Source organism: Neltuma alba, unplaced genomic scaffold (genome assembly GCF_004799145.2).
Source record: "Neltuma alba isolate B1F8T4 unplaced genomic scaffold, ASM479914v2 tig00004456_pilon, whole genome shotgun sequence".
NCBI classification, from domain to species: Eukaryota; Viridiplantae; Streptophyta; class Magnoliopsida; order Fabales; family Fabaceae; genus Neltuma; species Neltuma alba.
The window spans coordinates 442,817-450,751 of record NW_021633717.1 but is presented as its reverse complement, the minus strand read 5'-3'; positions in this window follow the sequence as shown (position 1 = coordinate 450,751).

Here is a 7,935-nt window from a genome sequence, read left to right as displayed (position 1 = left end):
ACCAGCAAGTCAAAATACGTTTGTATATGTTCATATGCTTTCTAATGCTTAACTTATGTTTTTTATTTTACCTGCCAACCAGCAAAAATTGCATTGAGCTTTTGTTTATCAGCATCATTCATAACCCAAATTGCAGATACACTCCATTCCACGTCCTGTGGAACTTTAGGGTTCCAGACGTTCATGGTTCCCTTGCCTCCATAATATTTATCCCCTTTCACAAAAATTGAGGCATGCTGGACGCTCCAAGAAGAATATAAAAACATCAAATAAATGTCATAAATCTCGCATCAGAAGGCTACAATGAGAAGCCTGATGAGGCCTTTGTTCCCCAACTCTAACAGCTAGCTTTTGGGGTGTGATTCTCCTAAGAATTTATGCTCGTTACAATAAACAAAACAAAACACACACTAGGCTTGTAGTCTGGTTATTAGAGAGACCACATTTAGTGATACCTCGTTGACACGTTGACCGCCAGTGTATGAAGGTAGATGGCTTGTCTGGTGATTCTTCTCCCCAAATTGTTGGGTAGAACTTGTCCTCAATATGTCTTCTTCTGTTATTCTTCTAATAGGAGTGGTTCCTCCTGGACAACTTTCACTTTGGTGCCAAAGTTGAGGAATTGGTGCTGATCTTGATGCCACGTTGCTTTCTTCAAATACTATCCCTTCTGGGTAAGAGCTGAGCCTCATCTTCAATCATGTAAGAAATAATTAATAATTGCCTGATTTCAAAATTTGAACCAGAGAAATAGTAAAACAAAAGGGAAACCTCGTACCCGAATTTTGTGATTTTTCAGTTTGGGTGATCGAAAGCCGGTTGTTTTAAAATGTCAACACAGTCAATTATATCTCCATCAGGACTCTGCATTTAATCATACAAATTGTTAGCACAGAGCCTCGTAAATTCTAAAACCCACAAATCATTTCAAATCTTCAGTAAAAGTACCAAAAAAAAAAACACTTGCTTGCTTGCTTTATATACACACACGCATATGTCTACCTTGATAGTCTTAACAGCCGGTTTGTTCAACTTCTTCAAAAGCTTCTGAGCATCATGTTTCTGAATAGAATTACCATCTTTGAGGTTTCGATTTGCCATCGTCATTTGGACAAAAAGCAACAGGAAGCAGAACACAAACCAAGTCTTCTTATTTCTTAATTTGTTCGCCCTGGTGAGAAATATGGAGTACCTTTTGTGGAAGTTCCCAAGTGGTTATTCAAGATAATGACACAGGAATTTATAGGCTGATTTGTGCTATTACAATCTCAAATTATTTTGTATTATCCTTCTTGACAAGATTTTCCTTGCAAGATGAATCTGGTAACAAGGATTAAAAAATGCATCGAATAAAGGAAATTTTTTTAATGTCTAGATCAAGGGGATTCCTAACCCAGCAATCATGGGGATTTGATTAATTCCTCTCTTTCCACATCGGGATTTGGTTTATTTAACGGTAAATATATATAAATGTTTGGTCATTTAATCTATAATTTATTTTGAAAAGTAAAAGTTGCCAAATGTGAAAAATCCTTAAAAGTAACTAAGGATGATTGCAAAATCTGTAAAAAAGACTTGCAATTTGCAAATAATAAAAAAGCACCTCTTACAAAATTTTTTCATGTGTTTCAATCGGTTATAAAGAGAAAATTTTCCTCGTACAACAAGGAGAGACTTGCATGTCGGTGTATGGATTGGTTTGGTCGAGTCCGACCATTGCAGCTCATGTTTAAACCTAGCTTGGGGATGACTGGGTCTGGATTGAGATGAGCAAGTACTGGCCAAGTTAGGCCCAATACAAAAAATAAGAAGTTTTAACATAAAAATATTTATTTATTAACAATGTTGCAATTATCTTCATTTAAAGTATCATATTTACTGAAGATAATCCGTGGGATAAGAAATATTTTTTAGAAAAAAAAAGAGTAGTAATCTATTACCCATTATTTTTTTCCATAATATCATTATTTTAAGAACCAATCCATTTGAAACTTTAAATAATTTTTTTTTAATAATCATAAAATTAATTTTTTTTGTGAAATATAAAAGTAATTTATAAAATCAGTCAATATTATGATACAATACACACACATATATTTATGTCTGTGTGTATGCAGAACCCTTGCATTGTATGCACATCTTCCAGTCCTTAATATAAGATCCAATTAACTAATTTAGAGAAATTAAAAAAATTACTAAATTACTTAATTATAAATACTTATATATATCATTAGATTATAAATCAAAAGTGAGTTAAATTAGTTTGGAAAAAGAATAATAAATATAAAATACTTTAAAGTCATTTAGTAGCTTTCTCACATGACAGATGCATTTTTGGATTTAGTTGTAAACTGATTGCAGTTCCACAGGCCATTGTAGAGCTAATTAGATTCATATACGGCCACAGGAAAATCATTTTACTCTCTAACTGTATCAAAGCGATTAATTTTTGCCTTAGAGGCTGTGATAGAGATCACCCTTTTAAGAATGTGGTGGATGAGGCCAGATTTAATATTTATAGAGATTGGCAAGTTAACATTACTCGTGTGTACAAGGATCATCTAACTATTGTTAATAGGCTTGCTAAGTTGGCTCATAGGATTAGGAAATTTTTGCTCCTTGATCAACCTCCATTTCTTGCTCAGGAGACAGATGTTGATGAAGGATAGGGCTGTTAGTTTCTGTTGTATGTACCAATGTTTTAAAAGCCGGACCGGAAGTCGAACCGGAAAGATCAACGGGTCATGGTTCAATCGGTCGGATCGGTCGGACCGTTCAGTCAGACCGGTGACGCAATAATTAATTTAAAAAATATTATATACATATAATAGTAATATGAAAAAATATCAAATTATTAAATAATTTAGAAATGCATTTAAATAATCTAAAATTTAATAAAATCATTGAAAATGGACTAAAACCTTATATATTTAATTTTATGTATGTTTAAAATATTTAATGATATTACAAATTATCAATTCATTCAAATCAAAATTTTTTTAAAAGATAGATCAAATATCGAAACAAAAAGACTAGGACTCACGATTTTAACACCACAATATATGAAATTTTCAATGAAATAATACTATATGGTTATAACTAGTCTAAAAATATATTAGGATATTTAAGGGGATCAATTTTTTTATTTTTCTTCTATTTTTTAAAAATCTTTTAGTTTTTCAGTCAGGCTAAAAAACCGTCCGGTTTTCTGAAAACCGTTCCGGTTCCCGGTCCAACTCCGGTTTCCGGCTTAATAACGGCTCAACTCCGGTCCAATCCGGCTCAACTATGTGAACGGTTTTTTGGTCCAAACCGAGCCGTTAACGAGTCCGGGTGACGGTTCAACCGGTCCGACCGTCCGGTCCGGTCCGGTTCTTTAATCATTGGTATGTACTCTTTTGTTGTTTTAATGCAAAAGCATTAACTATTTTAATCTCTCCAAATTAGTCAAGTAGGTTTTATATTAAAAACTGAAGCTAGTAACACAATATGATTTTTCTGGGTCAAAGGATATCACAATATGACATTGCATAATGTCCACTACATAATATTACATTCTTAATTATGAAGACTTGTTTTTATCAAGCCTTATCTGATACAGATCCCATCACGCAGTTATAATACTCACGCCACAATTCCTTTCTTTATTCCCTTGACACAACTAGATAGATTTAGACTTTTTAAACTTCTCATATAGTTTTTCTTCAGACAGTCTCGGTCTCTTCCAGGACCTCCATAGAAGAAGTAGGCCACCCAGTCATTAGAATGACCAAATGGGGTAATATCATAGCACTTGGCATTGCTAGCGTAAGTGTCAAAATTACTTGGAGACACAAGATGATTATTTCTATTAACAGTAGAAACGTCCTTGTGGAAGCTAGCCTTTCCAAAACCTGCTTGAGGGACATAACCACTTCCCATTCCTGTTGCGGTGTGCTGCCCATAAGACCTTCTGTTTACTATTTCACCTCCCCACTGCACATTTGATGCACTCCCAGACATATGATTGAACAAAGAAGCGGGCCAATATCTCACAAATATACTATTCCCAAGTAACATCCACCAGTTTCCACTTCGTGATCCTGCCCATCCCATCATCATAATATTGTTATATTTTTCCCAATGACAGGGTGACAAACTCAATTATTTTTATATTTTGATATCTTTTATATGGGTTTTTTTCAACTTAATTAGTCTTTTTGGCCTTATTGATTGGTAATTGATTTTAATATATTTATTTTGAATTATTATTTTATAGGGGTAAAATTGTCATATTTGGTTTAATTGTGACTAATTGATTTTTGAGGACAGTTAATGCTACCTTATCCTTGAATTTTGCTTGCAGGGTTTTTTGAAGAAAATAAAAATGAAAAAAAAAATAAAATAAATAAATAAAAATAAAAATTAAAAAGAAGGGGCAAAACGTTGCGTTTTGCCCCACCCCACTATAACCTAATATCATATTATTCTTCATCAGCGAGAGGGGGACGCCGAGCCAGAGAACGAAAAACAGAGCAGAGCACGCCGAAGGAGACCCACAGCTGGACGCCGAAAACACACGAAACAGGGAGCGAAAGACGAAGCGGCACCAGCGGAAAAAGAAGAGGCCGAACGGAAAACACACACACGCGAGGTCGGCGTGAGGCTGGAGTACGGAGAAGGAGATACCCGACGCTGAACGAGTGAGCTGGAGGGACGCCACAAGCTGGCGGCGACCACGAGCTGAGGCGGAGAAAGCAACGCTGACGAGTGAGGCGGCTTCATCTTCTTCTTCTCCCGGGTGCAGCGAAACAGAGACGTGAACCATTCAGCATGAACAGTTGTTCTTCCATGGCTGACCGTAGCAAAACTGATTGTGGCAGCAAACTTGATGGCAAACCGTGGCTAAGATCCTCTGATTCTCCAATTCAAACAATAATGGCAGGAGCTTGGATCTTAAGGGGGAGTTCTAGTTGCTTTAATTTCTTACTCAATAATTGTTTAACAATTCCTAGGTCTTAGGATAGTTTTTCTAATTGTTGAGATAATTGTATTGCTTAATCTGATTATATTTAGGGATTATTGTGACTGAATTATTGCTTAGTATTTGACATTGGGCTGTTTATAGTTTTGATCTCAATTATAATATTGTGGTTATGACATTTGTATTGATTTTGGAATTAATATATTGTGATTTTTTAAAGTGGCTTAGAATTTTGGATCATATAGTCTCTTGCTAGCTTTAATTCTGTTATTTTGGATTTAAGAGTTCTAATTAAGCATTGGTCTTTAGCATCCTTAATCTCATTTTACTATTCTGGTTGCAGTTAGTAAGTTGGGATTTTAGGAAAATATTTTGTGGCAACTCGAGGTGGCTCGGTTGTTGGATCAAAAGCTTAATTATAATTCTTAATTCATTGTTTTTAACTCCCACATCTTTTAGAGTGATGATTGCCTGCGTTGTTGAATTGGAGGATTGATTTTTATCAGTGTTATCTGTGTGTCTCATTTTCATTTCTTTAATCTCCATTCATTTTAATCACATTTATATAAAAACAAAAAAAAGTATTTTAATTTCAATTTGATTCGTAGTATTTAATTAACAGCTTTTCAAAATCAAAAATCTCTTTTTATAGTTTAGGTTACTTGCATTATTTACTAGGGTTTAATTTCGTTTTCGGCTCCTCAAAGTGAAACGACCCGAGTTTTGCACTATATTGCATTAATTCGGTTAATTTTTGGAGTAACCCCAAAGCGACAATTAAGGGAAGTTCAACTTCAAGTGGCGCCGTTGTCGGGGAGCCAAGAAATTGGTTCTCTAGTAATTAAGTGTCAAGTAGCCTTGATTAGGGTTCATTTGTTGAGCCTTTTTAGATTTCATTTTTGTTAGTTTTTGCATTTCCTTTAGTAATTTGCATTTATTTCTTTTGATTTTTCATAGCATTTCTTCCTTTGCATAAAAAAAAAAATCAAAAATACAACTAAATATCTTGATTTTTCATTTATTGCATTTTCATTTCATACACATACACTTGCATTGCATTGCATTCATCTGTTTTCTTTTGCTTAATTGCTTCTGGTTAATTGATTGTTTATGCCAAGAAAGGGTAGGTCTAAAACCCTAGTTCCTTCCAATCTTGAGCTCCAAAGTTCTTTAAGGGAAGTTAGACAAGACCAAAGGATAGAAAGGACTAGTGAGGTTGAACTAGACAATTTAACTGATCTAGAGTTGGTGGTTGACTTAGGTGACATAATGGAAACAGTTAATAATCCTAATGGTAACAACAATGGTGGTAATGAGAGAGGGGGCAATGGACATAATGGGGAGCATGATAGAGTAGGAGAGAATAATGGAGATAACCCTAGAAGAAGAACCATTAGGGAAGCCACTACTTCTGATGCAAATTATGATCCTTTTAATGTTGCATGCCCTAATGTTGATGTTAATTTTGAGATTAAAGGTCCACTGCTTAATTATTTGCCTAAATTTCATGGTTTGACAGGTGAGGACCCGTACAAACATCTGAAATCTCTCTCTATGGTATGTGCTAGCATGAAGCCGGTTGGGGCTAATCTGGATGAGGTTCTTTGGAAGGTATTCCACTTGTCTCTGGAGGGCAAAGCGCGAGAATGGTACATGAGCTTGCCTAGTTATATGGCAGATGCTTAACATAACTGGAACAACCCTCAAAAAAGCATTCTTGAGAAGTATTTCCCTGCTTCCCAGACTTCTACATTGAGAAAAGAGATCTACTCTGCAAAGCAAGATTATGATGAGTCACTTATGACTACTGGAACCGTTTTCAGGACTTGCTTTCTAGATGTCCACACCATCAGATTCCAGATGAGCAGTTAGTCCAATACTTTTATGATGGACTTAAGACCCAAGATAAGGGGATGTTGGATGCTGCTTCTGGGGGTTCTCTTATTGATTTAACTGCTGAGGAGGCATGGGAACTTATCAAGAAAATGGCATTGAACCATCAATAGTATAGCATCAGGGAGTCTAAAAATGTCAATGCAATGCATACTAATCCTTCTTCAGTCCACATTCCTCAATTGGACACATTCACTTCTCAAATTGCTGCTTTGACTACATAGTTGAATAAGCTTGCATCTCACACTTCCCCCTGTTGACACTCGGACTCCTAATTCTATGGAGATGACTGCACCTAGTTGTGAGCATTGTAATTCTGTTATGCACATCTCTGCTGCTTGCCCTCATAGATATGAGGAAGTTTCTGCCATGTATCAAGGAAGGGCCAATCAATCTAAGCAATGGAACCCATACTCAAACACATATAATGAAGGATGGAAAGCTCATCCAAATTTCCGATGGGGAGGAGGTGACAATAGGCAGGCTCAAGAAGGGTTTCAAGGGAATATGGTTCATCAAGGACAATCTTACTATGGAGGGTTACAAGGAGAATCTTCTAGAGCCATGTCTACCCCACAGCAATCACAGTCTAAGGATGATGAGCGGTTCTCTCGAATACTCAAGGGCATTGAGGCTATGACTGAGCACATATCTAAGTCTGCAGCTAAATCTGAAGCTAGATTTGCAGCCCTAGAGAATAGGATGGAGCAATGGGAAACTAGAACCTCTAATTTGACTTCTTATGTCACTAAGTTGTCAAATGGTGTGTGAGTGAACAGCAAGCTAAGGCTAGTGGTTCAATGCCTTCCAACACGGTGATAAATCCTAAATCTTTGAATGCAATTACATTGAGAAGCGGTAAGGAAATTGGTGCTAAGACAGTGCAATTCAAAGATGATGAAGAGGGTGAAGAACCAGTTGACGAAGAGATAGAAGTTGAGTCTCCTCCTTCTAAAACCACTCAAGACATTCCCAAGGCCACTCAAGAGACCTCCATTCAATCCAAAGAGCCAATAGAGAAAGGATCATCTTCCAAAGGTGATGAGGTAAATATTTCTGACTTGCCTTTTCCTCATTCA